At 45.7% G+C, this 25448-nt stretch overlaps 58 non-coding genes across 58 annotated transcripts; all 58 read right to left on the bottom strand.

Moving 5' to 3' along the window:
* Nucleotides 1-14: 14 nt before the first annotated feature.
* On the bottom strand, nt 15-87 carry trnaf-gaa (transfer RNA phenylalanine (anticodon GAA)). Its single transcript has one exon. It is a non-coding gene; the product is annotated as a tRNA-Phe (tRNA).
* An 82-nt stretch (nt 88-169) lies between these two features.
* Nucleotides 170-243, bottom strand: trnai-aau (transfer RNA isoleucine (anticodon AAU)). The gene has a single exon. It is a non-coding gene; the product is annotated as a tRNA-Ile (tRNA).
* A 461-nt stretch (nt 244-704) lies between these two features.
* trnai-aau (transfer RNA isoleucine (anticodon AAU)) lies at nt 705-778 on the bottom strand. Its single transcript has one exon. It is a non-coding gene; the product is annotated as a tRNA-Ile (tRNA).
* A 461-nt stretch (nt 779-1239) lies between these two features.
* Nucleotides 1240-1313, bottom strand: trnai-aau (transfer RNA isoleucine (anticodon AAU)). Its single transcript has one exon. It is a non-coding gene; the product is annotated as a tRNA-Ile (tRNA).
* Nucleotides 1314-1774: 461 nt separating this feature from the next.
* Nucleotides 1775-1848, bottom strand: trnai-aau (transfer RNA isoleucine (anticodon AAU)). The gene has a single exon. It is a non-coding gene; the product is annotated as a tRNA-Ile (tRNA).
* Nucleotides 1849-2305: 457 nt separating this feature from the next.
* trnaf-gaa (transfer RNA phenylalanine (anticodon GAA)) lies at nt 2306-2378 on the bottom strand. The gene has a single exon. It is a non-coding gene; the product is annotated as a tRNA-Phe (tRNA).
* Nucleotides 2379-2460: 82 nt separating this feature from the next.
* On the bottom strand, nt 2461-2534 carry trnai-aau (transfer RNA isoleucine (anticodon AAU)). Its single transcript has one exon. It is a non-coding gene; the product is annotated as a tRNA-Ile (tRNA).
* Nucleotides 2535-2995: 461 nt separating this feature from the next.
* Nucleotides 2996-3069, bottom strand: trnai-aau (transfer RNA isoleucine (anticodon AAU)). The gene has a single exon. It is a non-coding gene; the product is annotated as a tRNA-Ile (tRNA).
* Nucleotides 3070-3530: 461 nt separating this feature from the next.
* trnai-aau (transfer RNA isoleucine (anticodon AAU)) lies at nt 3531-3604 on the bottom strand. Its single transcript has one exon. It is a non-coding gene; the product is annotated as a tRNA-Ile (tRNA).
* A 457-nt stretch (nt 3605-4061) lies between these two features.
* On the bottom strand, nt 4062-4134 carry trnaf-gaa (transfer RNA phenylalanine (anticodon GAA)). The gene has a single exon. It is a non-coding gene; the product is annotated as a tRNA-Phe (tRNA).
* An 82-nt stretch (nt 4135-4216) lies between these two features.
* On the bottom strand, nt 4217-4290 carry trnai-aau (transfer RNA isoleucine (anticodon AAU)). Its single transcript has one exon. It is a non-coding gene; the product is annotated as a tRNA-Ile (tRNA).
* A 461-nt stretch (nt 4291-4751) lies between these two features.
* Nucleotides 4752-4825, bottom strand: trnai-aau (transfer RNA isoleucine (anticodon AAU)). The gene has a single exon. It is a non-coding gene; the product is annotated as a tRNA-Ile (tRNA).
* A 461-nt stretch (nt 4826-5286) lies between these two features.
* Nucleotides 5287-5360, bottom strand: trnai-aau (transfer RNA isoleucine (anticodon AAU)). Its single transcript has one exon. It is a non-coding gene; the product is annotated as a tRNA-Ile (tRNA).
* Nucleotides 5361-5821: 461 nt separating this feature from the next.
* On the bottom strand, nt 5822-5895 carry trnai-aau (transfer RNA isoleucine (anticodon AAU)). Its single transcript has one exon. It is a non-coding gene; the product is annotated as a tRNA-Ile (tRNA).
* Nucleotides 5896-6352: 457 nt separating this feature from the next.
* Nucleotides 6353-6425, bottom strand: trnaf-gaa (transfer RNA phenylalanine (anticodon GAA)). The gene has a single exon. It is a non-coding gene; the product is annotated as a tRNA-Phe (tRNA).
* An 82-nt stretch (nt 6426-6507) lies between these two features.
* trnai-aau (transfer RNA isoleucine (anticodon AAU)) lies at nt 6508-6581 on the bottom strand. Its single transcript has one exon. It is a non-coding gene; the product is annotated as a tRNA-Ile (tRNA).
* Nucleotides 6582-7042: 461 nt separating this feature from the next.
* On the bottom strand, nt 7043-7116 carry trnai-aau (transfer RNA isoleucine (anticodon AAU)). Its single transcript has one exon. It is a non-coding gene; the product is annotated as a tRNA-Ile (tRNA).
* Nucleotides 7117-7573: 457 nt separating this feature from the next.
* Nucleotides 7574-7646, bottom strand: trnaf-gaa (transfer RNA phenylalanine (anticodon GAA)). The gene has a single exon. It is a non-coding gene; the product is annotated as a tRNA-Phe (tRNA).
* Nucleotides 7647-7728: 82 nt separating this feature from the next.
* On the bottom strand, nt 7729-7802 carry trnai-aau (transfer RNA isoleucine (anticodon AAU)). The gene has a single exon. It is a non-coding gene; the product is annotated as a tRNA-Ile (tRNA).
* Nucleotides 7803-8263: 461 nt separating this feature from the next.
* trnai-aau (transfer RNA isoleucine (anticodon AAU)) lies at nt 8264-8337 on the bottom strand. The gene has a single exon. It is a non-coding gene; the product is annotated as a tRNA-Ile (tRNA).
* A 461-nt stretch (nt 8338-8798) lies between these two features.
* On the bottom strand, nt 8799-8872 carry trnai-aau (transfer RNA isoleucine (anticodon AAU)). Its single transcript has one exon. It is a non-coding gene; the product is annotated as a tRNA-Ile (tRNA).
* Nucleotides 8873-9333: 461 nt separating this feature from the next.
* trnai-aau (transfer RNA isoleucine (anticodon AAU)) lies at nt 9334-9407 on the bottom strand. The gene has a single exon. It is a non-coding gene; the product is annotated as a tRNA-Ile (tRNA).
* A 460-nt stretch (nt 9408-9867) lies between these two features.
* trnai-aau (transfer RNA isoleucine (anticodon AAU)) lies at nt 9868-9941 on the bottom strand. Its single transcript has one exon. It is a non-coding gene; the product is annotated as a tRNA-Ile (tRNA).
* A 457-nt stretch (nt 9942-10398) lies between these two features.
* On the bottom strand, nt 10399-10471 carry trnaf-gaa (transfer RNA phenylalanine (anticodon GAA)). The gene has a single exon. It is a non-coding gene; the product is annotated as a tRNA-Phe (tRNA).
* An 82-nt stretch (nt 10472-10553) lies between these two features.
* On the bottom strand, nt 10554-10627 carry trnai-aau (transfer RNA isoleucine (anticodon AAU)). Its single transcript has one exon. It is a non-coding gene; the product is annotated as a tRNA-Ile (tRNA).
* Nucleotides 10628-11088: 461 nt separating this feature from the next.
* Nucleotides 11089-11162, bottom strand: trnai-aau (transfer RNA isoleucine (anticodon AAU)). Its single transcript has one exon. It is a non-coding gene; the product is annotated as a tRNA-Ile (tRNA).
* A 461-nt stretch (nt 11163-11623) lies between these two features.
* trnai-aau (transfer RNA isoleucine (anticodon AAU)) lies at nt 11624-11697 on the bottom strand. Its single transcript has one exon. It is a non-coding gene; the product is annotated as a tRNA-Ile (tRNA).
* Nucleotides 11698-12158: 461 nt separating this feature from the next.
* Nucleotides 12159-12232, bottom strand: trnai-aau (transfer RNA isoleucine (anticodon AAU)). Its single transcript has one exon. It is a non-coding gene; the product is annotated as a tRNA-Ile (tRNA).
* Nucleotides 12233-12693: 461 nt separating this feature from the next.
* On the bottom strand, nt 12694-12767 carry trnai-aau (transfer RNA isoleucine (anticodon AAU)). Its single transcript has one exon. It is a non-coding gene; the product is annotated as a tRNA-Ile (tRNA).
* Nucleotides 12768-13229: 462 nt separating this feature from the next.
* On the bottom strand, nt 13230-13303 carry trnai-aau (transfer RNA isoleucine (anticodon AAU)). Its single transcript has one exon. It is a non-coding gene; the product is annotated as a tRNA-Ile (tRNA).
* Nucleotides 13304-13764: 461 nt separating this feature from the next.
* On the bottom strand, nt 13765-13838 carry trnai-aau (transfer RNA isoleucine (anticodon AAU)). The gene has a single exon. It is a non-coding gene; the product is annotated as a tRNA-Ile (tRNA).
* A 457-nt stretch (nt 13839-14295) lies between these two features.
* Nucleotides 14296-14368, bottom strand: trnaf-gaa (transfer RNA phenylalanine (anticodon GAA)). Its single transcript has one exon. It is a non-coding gene; the product is annotated as a tRNA-Phe (tRNA).
* An 82-nt stretch (nt 14369-14450) lies between these two features.
* On the bottom strand, nt 14451-14524 carry trnai-aau (transfer RNA isoleucine (anticodon AAU)). The gene has a single exon. It is a non-coding gene; the product is annotated as a tRNA-Ile (tRNA).
* A 461-nt stretch (nt 14525-14985) lies between these two features.
* Nucleotides 14986-15059, bottom strand: trnai-aau (transfer RNA isoleucine (anticodon AAU)). Its single transcript has one exon. It is a non-coding gene; the product is annotated as a tRNA-Ile (tRNA).
* A 463-nt stretch (nt 15060-15522) lies between these two features.
* On the bottom strand, nt 15523-15596 carry trnai-aau (transfer RNA isoleucine (anticodon AAU)). The gene has a single exon. It is a non-coding gene; the product is annotated as a tRNA-Ile (tRNA).
* Nucleotides 15597-16057: 461 nt separating this feature from the next.
* trnai-aau (transfer RNA isoleucine (anticodon AAU)) lies at nt 16058-16131 on the bottom strand. Its single transcript has one exon. It is a non-coding gene; the product is annotated as a tRNA-Ile (tRNA).
* A 457-nt stretch (nt 16132-16588) lies between these two features.
* Nucleotides 16589-16661, bottom strand: trnaf-gaa (transfer RNA phenylalanine (anticodon GAA)). Its single transcript has one exon. It is a non-coding gene; the product is annotated as a tRNA-Phe (tRNA).
* An 82-nt stretch (nt 16662-16743) lies between these two features.
* Nucleotides 16744-16817, bottom strand: trnai-aau (transfer RNA isoleucine (anticodon AAU)). The gene has a single exon. It is a non-coding gene; the product is annotated as a tRNA-Ile (tRNA).
* Nucleotides 16818-17278: 461 nt separating this feature from the next.
* Nucleotides 17279-17352, bottom strand: trnai-aau (transfer RNA isoleucine (anticodon AAU)). Its single transcript has one exon. It is a non-coding gene; the product is annotated as a tRNA-Ile (tRNA).
* Nucleotides 17353-17809: 457 nt separating this feature from the next.
* trnaf-gaa (transfer RNA phenylalanine (anticodon GAA)) lies at nt 17810-17882 on the bottom strand. Its single transcript has one exon. It is a non-coding gene; the product is annotated as a tRNA-Phe (tRNA).
* An 82-nt stretch (nt 17883-17964) lies between these two features.
* Nucleotides 17965-18038, bottom strand: trnai-aau (transfer RNA isoleucine (anticodon AAU)). The gene has a single exon. It is a non-coding gene; the product is annotated as a tRNA-Ile (tRNA).
* A 461-nt stretch (nt 18039-18499) lies between these two features.
* Nucleotides 18500-18573, bottom strand: trnai-aau (transfer RNA isoleucine (anticodon AAU)). Its single transcript has one exon. It is a non-coding gene; the product is annotated as a tRNA-Ile (tRNA).
* Nucleotides 18574-19030: 457 nt separating this feature from the next.
* Nucleotides 19031-19103, bottom strand: trnaf-gaa (transfer RNA phenylalanine (anticodon GAA)). The gene has a single exon. It is a non-coding gene; the product is annotated as a tRNA-Phe (tRNA).
* Nucleotides 19104-19185: 82 nt separating this feature from the next.
* Nucleotides 19186-19259, bottom strand: trnai-aau (transfer RNA isoleucine (anticodon AAU)). Its single transcript has one exon. It is a non-coding gene; the product is annotated as a tRNA-Ile (tRNA).
* A 461-nt stretch (nt 19260-19720) lies between these two features.
* trnai-aau (transfer RNA isoleucine (anticodon AAU)) lies at nt 19721-19794 on the bottom strand. The gene has a single exon. It is a non-coding gene; the product is annotated as a tRNA-Ile (tRNA).
* A 461-nt stretch (nt 19795-20255) lies between these two features.
* On the bottom strand, nt 20256-20329 carry trnai-aau (transfer RNA isoleucine (anticodon AAU)). Its single transcript has one exon. It is a non-coding gene; the product is annotated as a tRNA-Ile (tRNA).
* A 462-nt stretch (nt 20330-20791) lies between these two features.
* On the bottom strand, nt 20792-20864 carry trnaf-gaa (transfer RNA phenylalanine (anticodon GAA)). Its single transcript has one exon. It is a non-coding gene; the product is annotated as a tRNA-Phe (tRNA).
* An 82-nt stretch (nt 20865-20946) lies between these two features.
* trnai-aau (transfer RNA isoleucine (anticodon AAU)) lies at nt 20947-21020 on the bottom strand. Its single transcript has one exon. It is a non-coding gene; the product is annotated as a tRNA-Ile (tRNA).
* Nucleotides 21021-21481: 461 nt separating this feature from the next.
* Nucleotides 21482-21555, bottom strand: trnai-aau (transfer RNA isoleucine (anticodon AAU)). Its single transcript has one exon. It is a non-coding gene; the product is annotated as a tRNA-Ile (tRNA).
* Nucleotides 21556-22017: 462 nt separating this feature from the next.
* Nucleotides 22018-22090, bottom strand: trnaf-gaa (transfer RNA phenylalanine (anticodon GAA)). Its single transcript has one exon. It is a non-coding gene; the product is annotated as a tRNA-Phe (tRNA).
* Nucleotides 22091-22172: 82 nt separating this feature from the next.
* On the bottom strand, nt 22173-22246 carry trnai-aau (transfer RNA isoleucine (anticodon AAU)). The gene has a single exon. It is a non-coding gene; the product is annotated as a tRNA-Ile (tRNA).
* A 461-nt stretch (nt 22247-22707) lies between these two features.
* trnai-aau (transfer RNA isoleucine (anticodon AAU)) lies at nt 22708-22781 on the bottom strand. Its single transcript has one exon. It is a non-coding gene; the product is annotated as a tRNA-Ile (tRNA).
* Nucleotides 22782-23242: 461 nt separating this feature from the next.
* On the bottom strand, nt 23243-23316 carry trnai-aau (transfer RNA isoleucine (anticodon AAU)). The gene has a single exon. It is a non-coding gene; the product is annotated as a tRNA-Ile (tRNA).
* A 457-nt stretch (nt 23317-23773) lies between these two features.
* trnaf-gaa (transfer RNA phenylalanine (anticodon GAA)) lies at nt 23774-23846 on the bottom strand. Its single transcript has one exon. It is a non-coding gene; the product is annotated as a tRNA-Phe (tRNA).
* An 82-nt stretch (nt 23847-23928) lies between these two features.
* trnai-aau (transfer RNA isoleucine (anticodon AAU)) lies at nt 23929-24002 on the bottom strand. Its single transcript has one exon. It is a non-coding gene; the product is annotated as a tRNA-Ile (tRNA).
* Nucleotides 24003-24463: 461 nt separating this feature from the next.
* On the bottom strand, nt 24464-24537 carry trnai-aau (transfer RNA isoleucine (anticodon AAU)). The gene has a single exon. It is a non-coding gene; the product is annotated as a tRNA-Ile (tRNA).
* Nucleotides 24538-24999: 462 nt separating this feature from the next.
* trnaf-gaa (transfer RNA phenylalanine (anticodon GAA)) lies at nt 25000-25072 on the bottom strand. Its single transcript has one exon. It is a non-coding gene; the product is annotated as a tRNA-Phe (tRNA).
* An 82-nt stretch (nt 25073-25154) lies between these two features.
* trnai-aau (transfer RNA isoleucine (anticodon AAU)) lies at nt 25155-25228 on the bottom strand. The gene has a single exon. It is a non-coding gene; the product is annotated as a tRNA-Ile (tRNA).
* Nucleotides 25229-25448: the final 220 nt, after the last annotated feature.

Raw genomic sequence — 25448 nt, 5'->3', positions numbered from 1 at the left:
GGGACAACATCTAATGCCGAAACCCGGGATCGAACCAGGGACCTTTAGATCTTCAGTCTAACGCTCTCCCAACTGAGCTATTTCGGCTAGCTGCTTAGACTCATTCTGTGACACTCATGACGATACACATGCAAGTGACTCACAATTTTCACACTCAAAATATAATCAATGGCCAGTATGGGGATCGAACACACGACCTTGGCGTTATTAGCACCACGCTCTAACCAACTGAGCTAACCAGCCACTAGCTACGCAGCACAATTGTTGAGATGCACCGAGCATCTGCAATTGCTGGCGTGTACACTAACAAGTCCACCAACAGCATAGCCTGACCAGACTGGACCCTCTTGGTTGCTCATAGTGGCAAGTCCAGACAACTGGGGAATTAGCTCAAATGGTAGAGTGCTTGCTTAGCATGCGAGAGGTAGTGGGATCGATGCCCACATTCTCCAAAAACACATTCTTTTTGAGGATCCAAGAATGCTCCAGTTCACACTTCATGCAGCTTTCTCTTACGAAAACCTACTGTCATGTAACAATCACGAGCAACTTTCATGTCAGACTAAGGTCACAATTTCACATGAAAAAGAAAGACATTACTTAAATTCACAGGAGCAGCGTAGCACACACGATTCAGGCCCACAAACACTCATGACGATACACATGCAAGTGACTCACAATTTTCACACTCAAAATATAATCGATGGCCAGTATGGGGATCGAACCCACGACCTTGGCGTTATTAGCACCACGCTCTAACCAACTGAGCTAACCAGCCACTAGCTACGCAGCACAATTGTTGAGATGCACCGAGCATCTGCAATTGCTGGCGTGTACACTAACAAGTCCACCAACAGCATAGCCTGACAAGACTGGACCCTCTTGGTTGCTCATAGTGGCAAGTCCACACAACTGGGGAATTAGCTCAAATGGTAGAGTGCTTGCTTAGCATGCGAGAGGTAGTGGGATCGATGCCCACATTCTCCAAAAACACATTCTTTTTGAGGATCCAAGAATGCTCCAGTTTACACTTCATGCAGCTTTCTCTTACGAAAACCTACTGTCATGTAACAATCACGAGCAACTTTCATGTCAGACTAAGGTCACAATTTCACATGAAAAAGAAAGACATTACTTAAATTCACAGGAGCAGCGTAGCACACACGATTCAGGCCCACAAACACTCATGACGATACACATGCAAGTGACTCACAATTTTCACACTCAAAATATAATCGATGGCCAGTATGGGGATCGAACCCACGACCTTGGCGTTATTAGCACCACGCTCTAACCAACTGAGCTAACCAGCCACTAGCTGCGCAGCACAATTGTTGAGATGCACCGAGCATCTGCAATTGCTGGCGTGTACACTAACAAGTCCACCAACAGCATAGCCTGACAAGACTGGACCCTCTTGGTTGCTCATAGTGGCAAGTCCACACAACTGGGGAATTAGCTCAAATGGTAGAGTGCTTGCTTAGCATGCGAGAGGTAGTGGGATCGATGCCCACATTCTCCAAAAACACATTCTTTTTGAGGATCCAAGAATGCTCCAGTTTACACTTCATGCAGCTTTCTCTTACGAAAACCTACTGTCATGTAACAATCACGAGCAACTTTCATGTCAGACTAAGGTCACAATTTCACATGAAAAAGAAAGACATTACTTAAATTCACAGGAGCAGCGTAGCACACACGATTCAGGCCCACAAACACTCATGACGATACACATGCAAGTGACTCACAATTTTCACACTCAAAATATAATCGATGGCCAGTATGGGGATCGAACACACGACCTTGGCGTTATTAGCACCACGCTCTAACCAACTGAGCTAACCAGCCACTAGCTACGCAGCACAATTGTTGAGATGCACCGAGCATCTGCAATTGCTGGCGTGTACACTAACAAGTCCACCAACAGCATAGCCTGACAAGACTGGACCCTCTTGGTTGCTCATAGTGGCAAGTCCACACAACTGGGGAATTAGCTCAAATGGTAGAGTGCTTGCTTAGCATGCGAGAGGTAGTGGGATCGATGCCCACATTCTCCAAAAACACATTCTTTTTGAGGATCCAAGAATGCTCCAGTTTACACTTCATGCAGCTTTCTCTTACGAAAACCTACTGTCATGTAACAATCACAAGCAACTTTCATGTCAGACTAAGGTCACAATTTCACATGAAAAAGAAAGACATTACTTACATTCACAAGAGCAGCGTAGCACACACGATTCAGGCCCACAAACACAGCTGTGTGAACTTTCCTCAAAGCAGAACACAAAGAAGGGACAACATCTAATGCCGAAACCCGGGATTGAACCAGGGACCTTTAGATCTTCAGTCTAACGCTCTCCCAACTGAGCTATTTCGGCTAGCTGCTTAGACTCATTCTGTGACACTCATGACGATACACATGCAAGTGACTCACAATTTTCACACTCAAAATATAATCAATGGCCAGTATGGGGATCGAACACACGACCTTGGCGTTATTAGCACCACGCTCTAACCAACTGAGCTAACCAGCCACTAGCTACGCAGCACAATTGTTGAGATGCACCGAGCATCTGCAATTGCTCGCGTGTACACTAACAAGTCCACCAACAGCATAGCCTGACCAGACTGGACCCTCTTGGTTGCTCATAGTGGCAAGTCCAGACAACTGGGGAATTAGCTCAAATGGTAGAGTGCTTGCTTAGCATGCGAGAGGTAGTGGGATCGATGCCCACATTCTCCAAAAACACATTCTTTTTGAGGATCCAAGAATGCTCCAGTTCACACTTCATGCAGCTTTCTCTTACGAAAACCTACTGTCATGTAACAATCACGAGCAACTTTCATGTCAGACTAAGGTCACAATTTCACATGAAAAAGAAAGACATTACTTAAATTCACAGGAGCAGCGTAGCACACACGATTCAGGCCCACAAACACTCATGACGATACACATGCAAGTGACTCACAATTTTCACACTCAAAATATAATCGATGGCCAGTATGGGGATCGAACCCACGACCTTGGCGTTATTAGCACCACGCTCTAACCAACTGAGCTAACCAGCCACTAGCTACGCAGCACAATTGTTGAGATGCACCGAGCATCTGCAATTGCTGGCGTGTACACTAACAAGTCCACCAACAGCATAGCCTGACCAGACTGGACCCTCTTGGTTGCTCATAGTGGCAAGTCCAGACAACTGGGGAATTAGCTCAAATGGTAGAGTGCTTGCTTAGCATGCGAGAGGTAGTGGGATCGATGCCCACATTCTCCAAAAACACATTCTTTTTGAGGATCCAAGAATGCTCCAGTTCACACTTCATGCAGCTTTCTCTTACGAAAACCTACTGTCATGTAACAATCACAAGCAACTTTCATGTCAGACTAAGGTCACAATTTCACATGAAAAAGAAAGACATTACTTAAATTCACAGGAGCAGCGTAGCACACACGATTCAGGCCCACAAACACTCATGACGATACACATGCAAGTGACTCACAATTTTCACACTCAAAATATAATCGATGGCCAATATGGGGATCGAACACACGACCTTGGCGTTATTAGCACCACGCTCTAACCAACTGAGCTAACCAGCCACTAGCTGCGCAGCACAATTGTTGAGATGCACCGAGCATCTGCAATTGCTGGCGTGTACACTAACAAGTCCACCAAAAGCATAGCCTGACAAGACTGGACCCTCTTGGTTGCTCATAGTGGCAAGTCCACACAACTGGGGAATTAGCTCAAATGGTAGAGTGCTTGCTTAGCATGCGAGAGGTAGTGGGATCGATGCCCACATTCTCCAAAAACACATTCTTTTTGAGGATCCAAGAATGCTCCAGTTTACACTTCATGCAGCTTTCTCTTACGAAAACCTACTGTCATGTAACAATCACAAGCAACTTTCATGTCAGACTAAGGTCACAATTTCACATGAAAAAGAAAGACATTACTTACATTCACAAGAGCAGCGTAGCACACACGATTCAGGCCCACAAACACAGCTGTGGGAACTTTCCTCAAAGCAGAACACAAAGAAGGGACAACATCTAATGCCGAAACCCGGGATCGAACCAGGGACCTTTAGATCTTCAGTCTAACGCTCTCCCAACTGAGCTATTTCGGCTAGCTGCTTAGACTCATTCTGTGACACTCATGACGATACACATGCAAGTGACTCACAATTTTCACACTCAAAATATAATCAATGGCCAGTATGGGGATCGAACCCACGACCTTGGCGTTATTAGCACCACGCTCTAACCAACTGAGCTAACCAGCCACTAGCTACGCAGCACAATTGTTGAGATGCACCGAGCATCTGCAATTGCTGGCGTGTACACTAACAAGTCCACCAACAGCATAGCCTGACAAGACTGGACCCTCTTGGTTGCTCATAGTGGCAAGTCCAGACAACTGGGGAATTAGCTCAAATGGTAGAGTGCTTGCTTAGCATGCGAGAGGTAGTGGGATCGATGCCCACATTCTCCAAAAACACATTCTTTTTGAGGATCCAAGAATGCTCCAGTTCACACTTCATGCAGCTTTCTCTTACGAAAACCTACTGTCATGTAACAATCACGAGCAACTTTCATGTCAGACTAAGGTCACAATTTCACATGAAAAAGAAAGACATTACTTACATTCACAGGAGCAGCGTAGCACACACGATTCAGGCCCACAAACACTCATGACGATACACATGCAAGTGACTCACAATTTTCACACTCAAAATATAATCGATGGCCAGTATGGGGATCGAACCCACGACCTTGGCGTTATTAGCACCACGCTCTAACCAACTGAGCTAACCAGCCACTAGCTACGCAGCACAATTGTTGAGATGCACCGAGCATCTGCAATTGCTGGCGTGTACACTAACAAGTCCACCAACAGCATAGCCTGACAAGACTGGACCCTCTTGGTTGCTCATAGTGGCAAGTCCAAACAACTGGGGAATTAGCTCAAATGGTAGAGTGCTTGCTTAGCATGCGAGAGGTAGTGGGATCGATGCCCACATTCTCCAAAAACACGTTCTTTTTGAGGATTCAAGAATGCTCCAGTTCACACTTCATGCAGCTTTCTCTTACGAAAACCTACTGTCATGTAACAATCACAAGCAACTTTCATGTCAGACTAAGGTCACAATTTCACATGAAAAAGAAAGACATTACTTAAATTCACAGGAGCAGCGTAGCACACACGATTCAGGCCCACAAACACTCATGACGATACACATGCAAGTGACTCACAATTTTCACACTCAAAATATAATCGATGGCCAATATGGGGATCGAACACACGACCTTGGCGTTATTAGCACCACGCTCTAACCAACTGAGCTAACCAGCCACTAGCTGCGCAGCACAATTGTTGAGATGCACCGAGCATCTGCAATTGCTGGCGTGTACACTAACAAGTCCACCAACAGCATAGCCTGACAAGACTGGACCCTCTTGGTTGCTCATAGTGGCAAGTCCACACAACTGGGGAATTAGCTCAAATGGTAGAGTGCTTGCTTAGCATGCGAGAGGTAGTGGGATCGATGCCCACATTCTCCAAAAACACATTCTTTTTGAGGATCCAAGAATGCTCCAGTTCACACTTCATGCAGCTTTCTCTTACGAAAACCTACTGTCATGTAACAATCACGAGCAACTTTCATGTCAGACTAAGGTCACAATTTCACATGAAAAAGAAAGACATTACTTACATTCACAAGAGCAGCGTAGCACACACGATTCAGGCCCACAAACACTCATGACGATACACATGCAAGTGACTCACAATTTTCACACTCAAAATATAATCGATGGCCAGTATGGGGATCGAACCCACGACCTTGGCGTTATTAGCACCACGCTCTAACCAACTGAGCTAACCAGCCACTAGCTGCGCAGCACAATTGTTGAGATGCACCGAGCATCTGCAATTGCTGGCGTGTACACTAACAAGTCCACCAACAGCATAGCCTGACAAGACTGGACCCTCTTGGTTGCTCATAGTGGCAAGTCCACACAACTGGGGAATTAGCTCAAATGGTAGAGTGCTTGCTTAGCATGCGAGAGGTAGTGGGATCGATGCCCACATTCTCCAAAAACACATTCTTTTTGAGGATCCAAGAATGCTCCAGTTTACACTTCATGCAGCTTTCTCTTACGAAAACCTACTGTCATGTAACAATCACAAGCAACTTTCATGTCAGACTAAGGTCACAATTTCACATGAAAAAGAAAGACATTACTTACATTCACAAGAGCAGCGTAGCACACACGATTCAGGCCCACAAACACAGCTGTGGGAACTTTCCTCAAAGCAGAACACAAAGAAGGGACAACATCTAATGCCGAAACCCGGGATCGAACCAGGGACCTTTAGATCTTCAGTCTAACGCTCTCCCAACTGAGCTATTTCGGCTAGCTGCTTAGACTCATTCTGTGACACTCATGACGATACACATGCAAGTGACTCACAATTTTCACACTCAAAATATAATCGATGGCCAGTATGGGGATCGAACCCACGACCTTGGCGTTATTAGCACCACGCTCTAACCAACTGAGCTAACCAGCCACTAGCTACGCAGCACAATTGTTGAGATGCACCGAGCATCTGCAATTGCTGGCGTGTACACTAACAAGTCCACCAACAGCATAGCCTGACCAGACTGGACCCTCTTGGTTGCTCATAGTGGCAAGTCCAGACAACTGGGGAATTAGCTCAAATGGTAGAGTGCTTGCTTAGCATGCGAGAGGTAGTGGGATCGATGCCCACATTCTCCAAAAACACATTCATTTTGAGGATCCAAGAATGCTCCAGTTCACACTTCATGCAGCTTTCTCTTACGAAAACCTACTGTCATGTAACAATCACGAGCAACTTTCATGTCAGACTAAGGTCACAATTTCACATGAAAAAGAAAGACATTACTTAAATTCACAGGAGCAGCGTAGCACACACGATTCAGGCCCACAAACACTCATGACGATACACATGCAAGTGACTCACAATTTTCACACTCAAAATATAATCGATGGCCAGTATGGGGATCGAACACACGACCTTGGCGTTATTAGCACCACGCTCTAACCAACTGAGCTAACCAGCCACTAGCTACGCAGCACAATTGTTGAGATGCACCGAGCATCTGCAATTGCTGGCGTGTACACTAACAAGTCCACCAACAGCATAGCCTGACAAGACTGGACCCTCTTGGTTGCTCATAGTGGCAAGTCCACACAACTGGGGAATTAGCTCAAATGGTAGAGTGCTTGCTTAGCATGCGAGAGGTAGTGGGATCGATGCCCACATTCTCCAAAAACACATTCTTTTTGAGGATCCAAGAATGCTCCAGTTTACACTTCATGCAGCTTTCTCTTACGAAAACCTACTGTCATGTAACAATCACAAGCAACTTTCATGTCAGACTAAGGTCACAATTTCACATGAAAAAGAAAGACATTACTTACATTCACAAGAGCAGCGTAGCACACACGATTCAGGCCCAAAAACACAGCTGTGGGAACTTTCCTCAAAGCAGAACACAAAGAAGGGACAACATCTAATGCCGAAACCCGGGATCGAACCAGGGACCTTTAGATCTTCAGTCTAACGCTCTCCCAACTGAGCTATTTCGGCTAGCTGCTTAGACTCATTCTGTGACACTCATGACGATACACATGCAAGTGACTCACAATTTTCACACTCAAAATATAATCAATGGCCAGTATGGGGATCGAACCCACGACCTTGGCGTTATTAGCACCACGCTCTAACCAACTGAGCTAACCAGCCACTAGCTACGCAGCACAATTGTTGAGATGCACCGAGCATCTGCAATTGCTGGCGTGTACACTAACAAGTCCACCAACAGCATAGCCTGACCAGACTGGACCCTCTTGGTTGCTCATAGTGGCAAGTCCAGACAACTGGGGAATTAGCTCAAATGGTAGAGTGCTTGCTTAGCATGCGAGAGGTAGTGGGATCGATGCCCACATTCTCCAAAAACACATTCTTTTTGAGGATCCAAGAATGCTCCAGTTCACACTTCATGCAGCTTTCTCTTACGAAAACCTACTGTCATGTAACAATCACGAGCAACTTTCATGTCAGACTAAGGTCACAATTTCACATGAAAAAGAAAGACATTACTTAAATTCACAGGAGCAGCGTAGCACACACGATTCAGGCCCACAAACACTCATGACGATACACATGCAAGTGACTCACAATTTTCACACTCAAAATATAATCGATGGCCAATATGGGGATCGAACACACGACCTTGGCGTTATTAGCACCACGCTCTAACCAACTGAGCTAACCAGCCACTAGCTGCGCAGCACAATTGTTGAGATGCACCGAGCATCTGCAATTGCTGGTGTGTACACTAACAAGTCCACCAACAGCATAGCCTGACAAGACTGGACCCTCTTGGTTGCTCAAAGTGGCAAGTCCAAACAACTGGGGAATTAGCTCAAATGGTAGAGTGCTTGCTTAGCATGCGAGAGGTAGTGGGATCGATGCCCACATTCTCCAAAAACACTTTCTTTTTGAGGATTCAAGAATGCTCCAGTTCACACTTCATGCAGCTTTCTCTTACGAAAACCTACTGTCATGTAACAATCACAAGCAACTTTCATGTCAGACTAAGGTCACAATTTCACATGAAAAAGAAAGACATTACTTACATTCACAGGAGCAGCGTAGCACACACGATTCAGGCCCACAAACACTCATGACGATACACATGCAAGTGACTCACAATTTTCACACTCAAAATATAATCGATGGCCAGTATGGGGATCGAACCCACGACCTTGGCGTTATTAGCACCACGCTCTAACCAACTGAGCTAACCAGCCACTAGCTGCGCAGCACAATTGTTGAGATGCACCGAGCATCTGCAATTGCTGGCGTGTACACTAACAAGTCCACCAACAGCATAGCCTGACCAGACTGGAACCTCTTGGTTGCTCATAGTGGCAAGTCCACACAACTGGGGAATTAGCTCAAATGGTAGAGTGCTTGCTTAGCATGCGAGAGGTAGTGGGATCGATGCCCACATTCTCCAAAAACACATTCATTTTGAGGATCCAAGAATGCTCCAGTTCACACTTCATGCAGCTTTCTCTTACGAAAACCTACTGTCATGTAACAATCACGAGCAACTTTCATGTCAGACTAAGGTCACAATTTCACATGAAAAAGAAAGACATTACTTACATTCACAAGAGCAGCGTAGCACACACGATTCAGGCCCACAAACACTCATGACGATACACATGCAAGTGACTCACAATTTTCACACTCAAAATATAATCGATGGCCAGTATGGGGATCGAACACACGACCTTGGCGTTATTAGCACCACGCTCTAACCAACTGAGCTAACCAGCCACTAGCTGCGCAGCACAATTGTTGAGATGCACCGAGCATCTGCAATTGCTGGCGTGTACACTAACAAGTCCACCAACAGCATAGCCTGACCAGACTGGACCCTCTTGGTTGCTCATAGTGGCAAGTCCAGACAACTGGGGAATTAGCTCAAATGGTAGAGTGCTTGCTTAGCATGCGAGAGGTAGTGGGATCGATGCCCACATTCTCCAAAAACACATTCTTTTGAGGATCCAAGAATGCTCCAGTTCACACTTCATGCAGCTTTCTCTTACGAAAACCTACTGTCATGTAACAATCACGAGCAACTTTCATGTCAGACTAAGGTCACAATTTCACATGAAAAAGAAAGACATTACTTAAATTCACAGGAGCAGCGTAGCACACACGATTCAGGCCCACAAACACTCATGACGATACACATGCAAGTGACTCACAATTTTCACACTCAAAATATAATCGATGGCCAATATGGGGATCGAACACACGACCTTGGCGTTATTAGCACCACGCTCTAACCAACTGAGCTAACCAGCCACTAGCTGCGCAGCACAATTGTTGAGATGCACCGAGCATCTGCAATTGCTGGCGTGTACACTAACAAGTCCACCAACAGCATAGCCTGACAAGACTGGACCCTCTTGGTTGCTCATAGTGGCAAGTCCACACAACTGGGGAATTAGCTCAAATGGTAGAGTGCTTGCTTAGCATGCGAGAGGTAGTGGGATCGATGCCCACATTCTCCAAAAACACATTCTTTTTGAGGATCCAAGAATGCTCCAGTTTACACTTCATGCAGCTTTCTCTTACGAAAACCTACTGTCATGTAACAATCACAAGCAACTTTCATGTCAGACTAAGGTCACAATTTCACATGAAAAAGAAAGACATTACTTACATTCACAAGAGCAGCGTAGCACACACGATTCAGGCCCACAAACACAGCTGTGGGAACTTTCCTCAAAGCAGAACACAAAGAAGGGACAACATCTAATGCCGAAACCCGGGATCGAACCAGGGACCTTTAGATCTTCAGTCTAACGCTCTCCCAACTGAGCTATTTCGGCTAGCTGCTTAGACTCATTCTGTGACACTCATGACGATACACATGCAAGTGACTCACAATTTTCACACTCAAAATATAATCAATGGCCAGTATGGGGATCGAACCCACGACCTTGGCGTTATTAGCACCACGCTCTAACCAACTGAGCTAACCAGCCACTAGCTACGCAGCACAATTGTTGAGATGCACCGAGCATCTGCAATTGCTGGCGTGTACACTAACAAGTCCACCAACAGCATAGCCTGACCAGACTGGACCCTCTTGGTTGCTCATAGTGGCAAGTCCACACAACTGGGGAATTAGCTCAAATGGTAGAGTGCTTGCTTAGCATGCGAGAGGTAGTGGGATCGATGCCCACATTCTCCAAAAACACATTCATTTTGAGGATCCAAGAATGCTCCAGTTCACACTTCATGCAGCTTTCTCTTACGAAAACCTACTGTCATGTAACAATCACGAGCAACTTTCATGTCAGACTAAGGTCACAATTTCACATGAAAAAGAAAGACATTACTTAAATTCACAGGAGCAGCGTAGCACACACGATTCAGGCCCACAAACACTCATGACGATACACATGCAAGTGACTCACAATTTTCACACTCAAAATATAATCGATGGCCAGTATGGGGATCGAACACACGACCTTGGCGTTATTAGCACCACGCTCTAACCAACTGAGCTAACCAGCCACTAGCTGCGCAGCACAATTGTTGAGATGCACCGAGCATCTGCAATTGCTGGCGTGTACACTAACAAGTCCACCAACAGCATAGCCTGACAAGACTGGACCCTCTTGGTTGCTCATAGTGGCAAGTCCAAACAACTGGGGAATTAGCTCAAATGGTAGAGTGCTTGCTTAGCATGCGAGAGGTAGTGGGATCGATGCCCACATTCTCCAAAAACACATTCTTTTTGAGGATCCAAGAATGCTCCAGTTTACACTTCATGCAGCTTTCTCTTACGAAAACCTACTGTCATGTAACAATCACGAGCAACTTTCATGTCAGACTAAGGTCACAATTTCACATGAAAAAGAAAGACATTACTTAAATTCACAGGAGCAGCGTAGCACACACGATTCAGGCCCACAAACACTCATGACGATACACATGCAAGTGACTCACAATTTTCACACTCAAAATATAATCGATGGCCAATATGGGGATCGAACACACGACCTTGGCGTTATTAGCACCACGCTCTAACCAACTGAGCTAACCAGCCACTAGCTGCGCAGCACAATTGTTGAGATGAACCGAGCATCTGCAATTGCTGGTGTGTACACTAACAAGTCCACCAACAGCATAGCCTGACAAGACTGGACCCTCTTGGTTGCTCAAAGTGGCAAGTCCAAACAACTGGGGAATTAGCTCAAATGGTAGAGTGCTTGCTTAGCATGCGAGAGGTAGTGGGATCGATGCCCACATTCTCCAAAAACACGTTCTTTTTGAGGATCCAAGAATGCTCCAGTTTACACTTCATGCAGCTTTCTCTTACGAAAACCTACTGTCATGTAACAATCACAAGCAACTTTCATGTCAGACTAAGGTCACAATTTCACATGAAAAAGAAAGACATTACTTACATTCACAGGAGCAGCGTAGCACACACGATTCAGGCCCACAAACACTCATGACGATACACATGCAAGTGACTCACAATTTTCACACTCAAAATATAATCGATGGCCAGTATGGGGATCGAACCCACGACCTTGGCGTTATTAGCACCACGCTCTAACCAACTGAGCTAACCAGCCACTAGCTGCGCAGCACAATTGTTGAGATGCACCGAGCATCTGCAATTGCTGGCGTGTACACTAACAAGTCCACCAACAGCATAGCCTGACAAGACTGGACCCTCTTGGTTGCTCATAGTGGCAAGTCCACACAACTGGGGAATTAGCTCAAATGGTAGAGTGCTTGCTTAGCATGCGAGAGGTAGTGGGATCGATGCCCACATTCTCCAAAAACACTTTCTTTTTGAGGATCCAAGAATGCTCCAGTTCACACTTCATGCAGCTTTCTCTTACGAAAACCTACTGTCATGTAACAATCACAAGCAACTTTCATGTCAGACTAAGGTCACAATTTCACATGAAAAAGAAAGACATTACTTACATTCACAGGAGCAGCGTAGCACACACGATTCAGGCCCACAAACACTCATGACGATACACATGCAAGTGACTCACAATTTTCACACTCAAAATATAATCGATGGCCAGTATGGGGATCGAACCCACGACCTTGGCGTTATTAGCACCACGCTCTAACCAACTGAGCTAACCAGCCACTAGCTGCGCAGCACAATTGTTGAGATGCACCGAGCATCTGCAATTGCTGGCGTGTACACTAACAAGTCCACCAACAGCATAGCCTGACAAGACTGGACCCTCTTGGTTGCTCAAAGTGGCAAGTCCAAACAACTGGGGAATTAGCTCAAATGGTAGAGTGCTTGCTTAGCATGCGAGAGGTAGTGGGATCGATGCCCACATTCTCCAAAAACACATTCTTTTTGAGGATCCAAGAATGCTCCAGTTCACACTTCATGCAGCTTTCTCTTACGAAAACCTACTGTCATGTAACAATCACGAAGCAACTTTCATGTCAGACTAAGGTCACAATTTCACATGAAAAAGAAAGACATTACTTAAATTCACAGGAGCAGCGTAGCACACACGATTCAGGCCCACAAACACTCATGACGATACACATGCAAGTGACTCACAATTTTCACACTCAAAATATAATCGATGGCCAGTATGGGGATCCAACACACGACCTTGGCGTTATTAGCACCACGCTCTAACCAACTGAGCTAACCAGCCACTAGCTGCGCAGCACAATTGTTGAGATGCACCGAGCATCTGCAATTGCTGGCGTGTACACTAACAAGTCCACCAACAGCATAGCCTGACAAGACTGGACCCTCTTGGTTGCTCATAGTGGCAAGTCCACACAACTGGGGAATTAGCTCAAATGGTAGAGTGCTTGCTTAGCATGCGAGAGGTAGTGGGATCGATGCCCACATTCTCCAAAAACACATTCATTTTGAGGATCCAAGAATGCTCCAGTTCACACTTCATGCAGCTTTCTCTTACGAAAACCTACTGTCATGTAACAATCACGAGCAACTTTCATGTCAGACTAAGGTCACAATTTCACATGAAAAAGAAAGACATTACTTAAATTCACAGGAGCAGCGTAGCACACACGATTCAGGCCCACAAACACTCATGACGATACACATGCAAGTGACTCACAATTTTCACACTCAAAATATAATCGATGGCCAATATGGGGATCGAACACACGACCTTGGCGTTATTAGCACCACGCTCTAACCAACTGAGCTAACCAGCCACTAGCTGCGCAGCACAATTGTTGAGATGCACCGAGCATCTGCAATTGCTGGCGTGTACACTAACAAGTCCACCAACAGCATAGCCTGACAAGACTGGACCCTCTTGGTTGCTCATAGTGGCAAGTCCAAACAACTGGGGAATTAGCTCAAATGGTAGAGTGCTTGCTTAGCATGCGAGAGGTAGTGGGATCGATGCCCACATTCTCCAAAAACACGTTCTTTTTGAGGATCCAAGAATGCTCCAGTTTACACTTCATGCAGCTTTCTCTTACGAAAACCTACTGTCATGTAACAATCACAAGCAACTTTCATGTCAGACTAAGGTCACAATTTCACATGAAAAAGAAAGACATTACTTACATTCACAAGAGCAGCGTAGCACACACGATTCAGGCCCACAAACACAGCTGTGGGAACTTTCCTCAAAGCAGAACACAAAGAAGGGACAACATCTAATGCCGAAACCCGGGATCGAACCAGGGACCTTTAGATCTTCAGTCTAACGCTCTCCCAACTGAGCTATTTCGGCTAGCTGCTTAGACTCATTCTGTGACACTCATGACGATACACATGCAAGTGACTCACAATTTTCACACTCAAAATATAATCGATGGCCAGTATGGGGATCGAACCCACGACCTTGGCGTTATTAGCACCACGCTCTAACCAACTGAGCTAACCAGCCACTAGCTACGCAGCACAATTGTTGAGATGCACCGAGCATCTGCAATTGCTGGCGTGTACACTAACAAGTCCACCAACAGCATAGCCTGACCAGACTGGACCCTCTTGGTTGCTCATAGTGGCAAGTCCAGACAACTGGGGAATTAGCTCAAATGGTAGAGTGCTTGCTTAGCATGCGAGAGGTAGTGGGATCGATGCCCACATTCTCCAAAAACACATTCATTTTGAGGATCCAAGAATGCTCCAGTTCACACTTCATGCAGCTTTCTCTTACGAAAACCTACTGTCATGTAACAATCACGAGCAACTTTCATGTCAGACTAAGGTCACAATTTCACATGAAAAAGAAAGACATTACTTAAATTCACAGGAGCAGCGTAGCACACACGATTCAGGCCCACAAACACTCATGACGATACACATGCAAGTGACTCACAATTTTCACACTCAAAATATAATCGATGGCCAGTATGGGGATCGAACCCACGACCTTGGCGTTATTAGCACCACGCTCTAACCAACTGAGCTAACCAGCCACTAGCTACGCAGCACAATTGTTGAGATGCACCGAGCATCTGCAATTGCTGGCGTGTACACTAACAAGTCCACCAACAGCATAGCCTGACCAGACTGGACCCTCTTGGTTGCTCATAGTGGCAAGTCCACACAACTGGGGAATTAGCTCAAATGGTAGAGTGCTTGCTTAGCATGCGAGAGGTAGTGGGATCGATGCCCACATTCTCCAAAAACACATTCTTTTTGAGGATCCAAGAATGCTCCAGTTTCACACTTCATGCAGCTTTCTCTTACGAAAACCTACTGTCATGTAACAATCACAAGCAACTTTCATGTCAGACTAAGGTCACAATTTCACATGAAAAAGAAAGACATTACTTACATTCACAAGGAGCAGCGTAGCACACACGATTCAGGCCCACAAACACTCATGACGATACACATGCAAGTGACTCACAATTTTCACACTCAAAATATAATCGATGGCCAATATGGGGATCGAACACACGACCTTGGCGTTATTAGCACCACGCTCTAACCAACTGAGCTAACCAGCCACTAGCTGCGCAGCACAATTGTTGAGATGCACCGAGCATCTGCAATTGCTGGCGTGTACACTAACAAGTCCACCAACAGCATAGCCTGACAAGACTGGACCCTCTTGGTTGCTCAAAGTGGCAAGTCCAAACAACTGGGGAATTAGCTCAAATGGTAGAGTGCTTGCTTAGCATGCGAGAGGTAGTGGGATCGATGCCCACATTCTCCAAAAACACGTTCTTTTTGAGGATTCAAGAATGCTCCAGTTCACACTTCATGCAGCTTTCTCTTACGAAAACCTACTGTCATGTAACAATCACAAGCAACTTTCATGTCAGACTAAGGTCACAATTTCACATGAAAAAGAAAGACATTACTTAAATTCACAGGAGCAGCGTAGCACACACGATTCAGGCCCACAAACACTCATGACGATACACATGCAAGTGACTCACAATTTTCACACTCAAAATATAATCGATGGCCAGTATGGGGATCGAACCCACGACCTTGGCGTTATTAGCACCACGCTCTAACCAACTGAGCTAACCAGCCACTAGCTACGCAGCACAATTGTTGAGATGCACCGAGCATCTGCAATTGCTGGCGTGTACACTAACAAGTCCACCAACAGCATAGCCTGACAAGACTGGACCCTCTTGGTTGCTCATAGTGGCAAGTCCAAACAACTGGGGAATTAGCTCAAATGGTAGAGTGCTTGCTTAGCATGCGAGAGGTAGTGGGATCGATGCCCACATTCTCCAAAAACACATTCTTTTTGAGGATCCAAGAATGCTCCAGTTTACACTTCATGCAGCTTTCTCTTACGAAAACCTACTGTCATGTAACAATCACAAGCAACTTTCATGTCAGACTAAGGTCACAATTTCACATGAAAAAGAAAGACATTACTTACATTCACAAGAGCAGCGTAGCACACACGATTCAGGCCCACAAACACAGCTGTGTGAACTTTCCTCAAAGCAGAACACAAAGAAGGGACAACATCTAATGCCGAAACCCGGGATCGAACCAGGGACCTTTAGATCTTCAGTCTAACGCTCTCCCAACTGAGCTATTTCGGCTAGCTGCTTAGACTCATTCTGTGACACTCATGACGATACACATGCAAGTGACTCACAATTTTCACACTCAAAATATAATCAATGGCCAGTATGGGGATCGAACCCACGACCTTGGCGTTATTAGCACCACGCTCTAACCAACTGAGCTAACCAGCCACTAGCTACGCAGCACAATTGTTGAGATGCACCGAGCATCTGCAATTGCTGGCGTGTACACTAACAAGTCCACCAACAGCATAGCCTGACCAGACTGGACCCTCTTGGTTGCTCATAGTGGCAAGTCCAGACAACTGGGGGATTAGCTCAAAGGGTAGAGTGCTTGCTTAGCATGCGAGAGGTAGCGGGATCGATGCCCACATTCTCCAAAAACACATTCATTTTGAGGATCCAAGAATGCTCCAGTTCACACTTCATGCAGCTTTCTCTTACGAAAACCTACTGTCATGAAACAATCACGAGCAACTTTCATGTCAGACTAAGGTCACAATTTCACATGAAAAAGAAAGACATTACTTAAATTCACAGGAGCAGCGTAGCACACACGATTCAGGCCCACAAACACTCATGACGATACACATGCAAGTGACTCACAATTTTCACACTCAAAATATAATCGATGGCCAGTATGGGGATCGAACCCACGACCTTGGCGTTATTAGCACCACGCTCTAACCAACTGAGCTAACCAGCCACTAGCTGCGCAGCACAATTGTTGAGATGCACCGAGCATCTGCAATTGCTGGCGTGTACACTAACAAGTCCACCAACAGCATAGCCTGACCAGACTGGACCCTCTTGGTTGCTCATAGTGGCAAGTCCACACAACTGGGGAATTAGCTCAAATGGTAGAGTGCTTGCTTAGCATGCGAGAGGTAGTGGGATCGATGCCCACATTCTCCAAAAACACGTTCTTTTTGAGGATCCAAGAATGCTCCAGTTTACACTTCATGCAGCTTTCTCTTACGAAAACCTACTGTCATGTAACAATCACAAGCAACTTTCATGTCAGACTAAGGTCACAATTTCACATGAAAAAGAAAGACATTACTTACATTCACAAGAGCAGCGTAGCACACACGATTCAGGCCCACAAACACAGCTGTGGGAACTTTCCTCAAAGCAGAACACAAAGAAGGGACAACATCTAATGCCGAAACCCGGGATCGAACCAGGGACCTTTAGATCTTCAGTCTAACGCTCTCCCAACTGAGCTATTTCGGCTAGCTGCTTAGACTCATTCTGTGACACTCATGACGATACACATGCAAGTGACTCACAATTTTCACACTCAAAATATAATCGATGGCCAGTATGGGGATCGAACCCACGACCTTGGCGTTATTAGCACCACGCTCTAACCAACTGAGCTAACCAGCCACTAGCTACGCAGCACAATTGTTGAGATGCACCGAGCATCTGCAATTGCTGGCGTGTACACTAACAAGTCCACCAACAGCATAGCCTGACCAGACTGGACCCTCTTGGTTGCTCATAGTGGCAAGTCCAGACAACTGGGGAATTAGCTCAAATGGTAGAGTGCTTGCTTAGCATGCGAGAGGTAGTGGGATCGATGCCCACATTCTCCAAAAACACATTCTTTTTGAGGATCCAAGAATGCTCCAGTTCACACTTCATGCAGCTTTCTCTTACGAAAACCTACTGTCATGTAACAATCACGAGCAACTTTCATGTCAGACTAAGGTCACAATTTCACATGAAAAAGAAAGACATTACTTACATTCACAGGAGCAGCGTAGCACACACGATTCAGGCCCACAAACACTCATGACGATACACATGCAAGTGACTCACAATTTTCACACTCAAAATATAATCGATGGCCAGTATGGGGATCGAACACACGACCTTGGCGTTATTAGCACCACGCTCTAACCAACTGAGCTAACCAGCCACTAGCTGCGCAGCACAATTGTTGAGATGCACCGAGCATCTGCAATTGCTGGCGTGTACACTAACAAGTCCACCAACAGCATAGCCTGACAAGACTGGACCCTCTTGGTTGCTCAAAGTGGCAAGTCCAAACAACTGGGGAATTAGCTCAAATGGTAGAGTGCTTGCTTAGCATGCGAGAGGTAGTGGGATCGATGCCCACATTCTCCAAAAACACATTCTTTTTGAGGATCCAAGAATGCTCCAGTTTACACTTCATGCAGCTTTCTCTTACGAAAACCTACTGTCATGTAACAATCACAAGCAACTTTCATGTCAGACTAAGGTCACAATTTCACATGAAAAAGAAAGACATTACTTACATTCACAAGAGCAGCGTAGCACACACGATTCAGGCCCACAAACACAGCTGTGTGAACTTTCCTCAAAGCAGAACACAAAGAAGGGACAACATCTAATGCCGAAACCCGGGATCGAACCAGGGACCTTTAGATCTTCAGTCTAACGCTCTCCCAACTGAGCTATTTCGGCTAGCTGCTTAGACTCATTCTGTGACACTCATGACGATACACATGCAAGTGACTCACAATTTTCACACTCAAAATATAATCAATGGCCAGTATGGGGATCGAACCCACGACCTTGGCGTTATTAGCACCACGCTCTAACCAACTGAGCTAACCAGCCACTAGCTACGCAGCACAATTGTTGAGATGCACCGAGCATCTGCAATTGCTGGCGTGTACACTAACAAGTCCACCAACAGCATAGCCTGACCAGACTGGACCCTCTTGGTTGCTCATAGTGGCAAGTCCAGACAACTGGGGAATTAGCTCAAATGGTAGAGTGCTTGCTTAGCATGCGAGAGGTAGTGGGATCGATGCCCACATTCTCCAAAAACACATTCTTTTTGAGGATCCAAGAATGCTCCAGTTCACACTTCATGCAGCTTTCTCTTACGAAAACCTACTGTCATGTAACAATCACAAGCAACTTTCATGTCAGACTAAGGTCACAATTTCACATGAAAAAGAAAGACATTACTTACATTCACAGGAGCAGCGTAGCACACACGATTCAGGCCCACAAACACTCATGACGATACACATGCAAGTGACTCACAATTTTCACACTCAAAATATAATCGATGGCCAGTATGGGGATCGAACCCACGACCTTGGCGTTATTAGCACCACGCTCTAACCAACTGAGCTAACCAGCCACTAGCTACGCAGCACAATTGTTGAGATGCACCGAGCATCTGCAATTGCTGGCGTGTACACTAACAAGTCCACCAACAGCATAGCCTGACAAGACTGGACCCTCTTGGTTGCTCATAGTGGCAAGTCCACACAACTGGGGAATTAGCTCAAATGGTAGAGTGCTTGCTTAGCATGCGAGAGGTAGTGGGATCGATGCCCACATTCTCCAAAAACACATTCTTTTTGAGGATCCAAGAATGCTCCAGTTCACACTTCATGCAGCTTTCTCTTACGAAAACCTACTGTCATGTAACAATCACAAGCAACTTTCATGTCAGACTAAGGTCACAATTTCACATGAAAAAGAAAGACATTACTTACATTCACAGGAGCAGCGTAGCACACACGATTCAGGCCCACAAACACTCATGACGATACACATGCAAGTGACTCACAATTTTCACACTCAAAATATAATCGATGGCCAGTATGGGGATCGAACCCACGACCTTGGCGTTATTAGCACCACGCTCTAACCAACTGAGCTAACCAGCCACTAGCTGCGCAGCACAATTGTTGAGATGCACCGAGCATCTGCAATTGCTGGCGTGTACACTAACAAGTCCACCAAAAGCATAGCCTGACAAGACTGGACCCTCTTGGTTGCTCATAGTGGCAAGTCCACACAACTGGGGAATTAGCTCAAATGGTAGAGTGCTTGCTTAGCATGCGAGAGGTAGTGGGATCGATGCCCACATTCTCCAAAAACACATTCTTTTTGAGGATCCAAGAATGCTCCAGTTTACACTTCATGCAGCTTTCTCTTACGAAAACCTACTGTCATGTAACAATCACAAGCAACTTTCATGTCAGACTAAGGTCACAATTTCACATGAAAAAGAAAGACATTACTTACATTCACAAGAGCAGCGTAGCGTAGCACACACGATTCAGGCCCACAAACACAGCTGTGGGAACTTTCCTCAAAGCAGAACACAAAGAAGGGACAACATCTAATGCCGAAACCCGGGATCGAACCAGGGACCTTTAGATCTTCAGTCTAACGCTCTCCCAACTGAGCTATTTCGGCTAGCTGCTTAGACTCATTCTGTGACACTCATGACGATACACATGCAAGTGACTCACAATTTTCACACTCAAAATATAATCGATGGCCAGTATGGGGATCGAACCCACGACCTTGGCGTTATTAGCACCACGCTCTAACCAACTGAGCTAACCAGCCACTAGCTACGCAGCACAATTGTTGAGATGCACCGAGCATCTGCAATTGCTGGCGTGTACACTAACAAGTCCACCAACAGCATAGCCTGACCAGACTGGACCCTCTTGGTTGCTCATAGTGGCAAGTCCAGACAACTGGGGAATTAGCTCAAATGGTAGAGTGCTTGCTTAGCATGCGAGAGGTAGTGGGATCGATGCCCACATTCTCCAAAAACACATTCTTTTTGAGGATCCAAGAATGCTCCAGTTCACACTTCATGCAGCTTTCTCTTACGAAAACCTACTGTCATGTAACAATCACGAGCAACTTTCATGTCAGACTAAGGTCACAATTTCACATGAAAAAGAAAGACATTACTTAAATTCACAGGAGCAGCGTAGCACACACGATTCAGGCCCACAAACACTCATGACGATACACATGCAAGTGACTCACAATTTTCACACTCAAAATAAAATCGATGGCCAATATGGGGATCGAACACACGACCTTGGCATTATTAGCACCACGCTCTAACCAACTGAGCTAACCAGCCACTAGCTGCGCAGCACAATTGTTGAGATGCACCGAGCATCTGCAATTGCTGGCGTGTACACTAACAAGTCCACCAACAGCATAGCCTGACAAGACTGGACCCTCTTGGTTGCTCATAGTGGCAAGTCCACACAACTGGGGAATTAGCTCAAATGGTAGAGTGCTTGCTTAGCATGCGAGAGGTAGTGGGATCGATGCCCACATTCTCCAAAAACACATTCTTTTTGAGGATCCAAGAATGCTCCAGTTTACACTTCATGCAGCTTTCTCTTACGAAAACCTACTGTCATGTAACAATCACAAGCAACTTTCATGTCAGACTAAGGTCACAATTTCACATGAAAAAGAAAGACATTACTTACATTCACAAGAGCAGCGTAGCGTAGCACACACGATTCAGGCCCACAAACACAGCTGTGTGAACTTTCCTCAAAGCAGAACACAAAGAAGGGACAACATCTAATGCCGAAACCCGGGATTGAACCAGGGACCTTTAGATCTTCAGTCTAACGCTCTCCCAACTGAGCTATTTCGGCTAGCTGCTTAGACTCATTCTGTGACACTCATGACGATACACATGCAAGTGACTCACAATTTTCACACTCAAAATATAATCAATGGCCAGTATGGGGATCGAACACACGACCTTGGCGTTATTAGCACCACGCTCTAACCAACTGAGCTAACCAGCCACTAGCTACGCAGCACAATTGTTGAGATGCACCGAGCATCTGCAATTGCTGGCGTGTACACTAACAAGTCCACCAACAGCATAGCCTGACCAGACTGGACCCTCTTGGTTGCTCATAGTGGCAAGTCCAGACAACTGGGGAATTAGCTCAAATGGTAGAGTGCTTGCTTAGCATGCGAGAGGTAGTGGGATCGATGCCCACATTCTCCAAAAACACATTCTTTTTGAGGATCCAAGAATGCTCCAGTTCACACTTCATGCAGCTTTCTCTTACGAAAACCTACTGTCATGTAACAATCAAAAGCAACTTTCATGTCAGACTAAGGTCACAATTTCACATGAAAAAGAAAGACATTACTTACATTCACAGGAGCAGCATAGCACACACGATTCAGGCCCACAAACACTCATGACGATACACATGCAAGTGACTCACAATTTTCACACTCAAAATATAATCGATGGCCAGTATGGGGATCGAACCCACGACCTTGGCGTTATTAGCACCACGCTCTAACCAACTGAGCTAACCAGCCACTAGCTACGCAGCACAATTGTTGAGATGCACCGAGCATCTGCAATTGCTGGCGTGTACACTAACAAGTCCACCAACAGCATAGCCTGACAAGACTGGACCCTCTTGGTTGCTCATAGTGGCAAGTCCACACAACTGGGGAATTAGCTCAAATGGTAGAGTGCTTGCTTAGCATGCGAGAGGTAGTGGGATCGATGCCCACATTCTCCAAAAACACATTCTTTTTGAGGATCCAAGAATGCTCCAGTTCACACTTCATGCAGCTTTCTCTTACGAAAACCTACTGTCATGTAACAATCACGAGCAACTTTCATGTCAGACTAAGGTCACAATTTCACATGAAAAAGAAAGACATTACTTACATTCACAGGAGCAGCATAGCACACACGATTCAGGCCCACAAACACTCATGACGATACACATGCAAGTGACTCACAATTTTCACACTCAAAATATAATCGATGGCCAGTATGGGGATCGAACCCACGACCTTGGCGTTATTAGCACCACGCTCTAACCAACTGAGCTAACCAGCCACTAGCTACGCAGCACAATTGTTGAGATGCACCGAGCATCTGCAATTGCTGGCGTGTACACTAACAAGTCCACCAACAGCATAGCCTGACAAGACTGGACCCTCTTGGTTGCTCATAGTGGCAAGTCCACACAACTGGGGAATTAGCTCAAATGGTAGAGTGCTTGCTTAGCATGCGAGAGGTAGTGGGATCGATGCCCACATTCTCCAAAAACACATTCTTTTTGAGGATCCAAGAATGCTCCAGTTCACACTTCATGCAGCTTTCTCTTACGAAAACCTACTGTCATGTAACAATCACAAGCAACTTTCATGTCAGACTAAGGTCACAATTTCACATGAAAAAGAAAGACATTACTTACATTCACAGGAGCAGCGTAGCACACACGATTCAGGCCCACAAACACAGCTGTGTGAACTTTCCTCAAAGCAGAACACAAAGAAGGGACAACATCTAATGCCGAAACCCGGGATCGAACCAGGGACCTTTAGATCTTCAGTCTAACGCTCTCCCAACTGAGCTATTTCGGCTAGCTGCTTAGACTCATTCTGTGACACTCATGACGATACACATGCAAGTGACTCACAATTTTCACACTCAAAATAAAATCGATGGCCAGTATGGGGATCGAACCCACGACCTTGGCGTTATTAGCACCACGCTCTAACCAACTGAGCTAACCAGCCACTAGCTACGCAGCACAATTGTTGAGATGCACCGAGCATCTGCAATTGCTGGCGTGTACACTAACAAGTCCACCAACAGCATAGCCTGACCAGACTGGACCCTCTTGGTTGCTCATAGTGGCAAGTCCAGACAACTGGGGAATTAGCTCAAATGGTAGAGTGCTTGCTTAGCATGCGAGAGGTAGTGGGATCGATGCCCACATTCTCCAAAAACACATTCTTTTTGAGGATCCAAGAATGCTCCAGTTCACACTTCATGCAGCTTTCTCTTACGAAAACCTACTGTCATGTAACAATCACGAGCAACTTTCATGTCAGACTAAGGTCACAATTTCACATGAAAAAGAAAGACATTACTTAAATTCACAGGAGCAGCGTAGCACACACGATTCAGGCCCACAAACACTCATGACGATACACATGCAAGTGACTCACAATTTTCACACTCAAAATATAATCGATGGCCAGTATGGGGATCGAACCCACGACCTTGGCGTTATTAGCACCACGCTCTAACCAACTGAGCTAACCAGCCACTAGCTGCGCAGCACAATTGTTGAGATGCACCGAGCATCTGCAATTGCTGGCGTGTACACTAACAAGTCCACCAACAGCATAGCCTGACAAGACTGGACCCTCTTGGTTGCTCATAGTGGCAAGTCCAGACAACTGGGGAATTAGCTCAAATGGTAGAGTGCTTGCTTAGCATGCGAGAGGTAGTGGGATCGATGCCCACATTCTCCAAAAACACATTCTTTTTGAGGATCCAAGAATGCTCCAGTTTACACTTCATGCAGCTTTCTCTTACGAAAACCTACTGTCATGTAACAATCACAAGCAACTTTCATGTCAGACTAAGGTCACAATTTCACATGAAAAAGAAAGACATTACTTACATTCACAAGAGCAGCGTAGCGTAGCACACACGATTCAGGCCCACAAACACAGCTGTGTGAACTTTCCTCAAAGCAGAACACAAAGAAGGGACAACATCTAATGCCGAAACCCGGGATCGAACCAGGGACCTTTAGATCTTCAGTCTAACGCTCTCCCAACTGAGCTATTTCGGCTAGCTGCTTAGACTCATTCTGTGACACTCATGACGATACACATGCAAGTGACTCACAATTTTCACACTCAAAATATAATCAATGGCCAGTATGGGGATCGAACACACGACCTTGGCGTTATTAGCACCACGCTCTAACCAACTGAGCTAACCAGCCACTAGCTACGCAGCACAATTGTTGAGATGCACCGAGCATCTGCAATTGCTGGCGTGTACACTAACAAGTCCACCAACAGCATAGCCTGACCAGACTGGACCCTCTTGGTTGCTCATAGTGGCAAGTCCACACAACTGGGGAATTAGCTCAAATGGTAGAGTGCTTGCTTAGCATGCGAGAGGTAGTGGGATCGATGCCCACATTCTCCAAAAACACATTC

This window comes from Salmo trutta, unplaced genomic scaffold (genome assembly GCF_901001165.1).
Source record: "Salmo trutta unplaced genomic scaffold, fSalTru1.1, whole genome shotgun sequence".
NCBI lineage: Eukaryota > Metazoa > Chordata > Actinopteri > Salmoniformes > Salmonidae > Salmo > Salmo trutta.
This window is presented reverse-complemented; position numbering and strand designations above follow the sequence as displayed.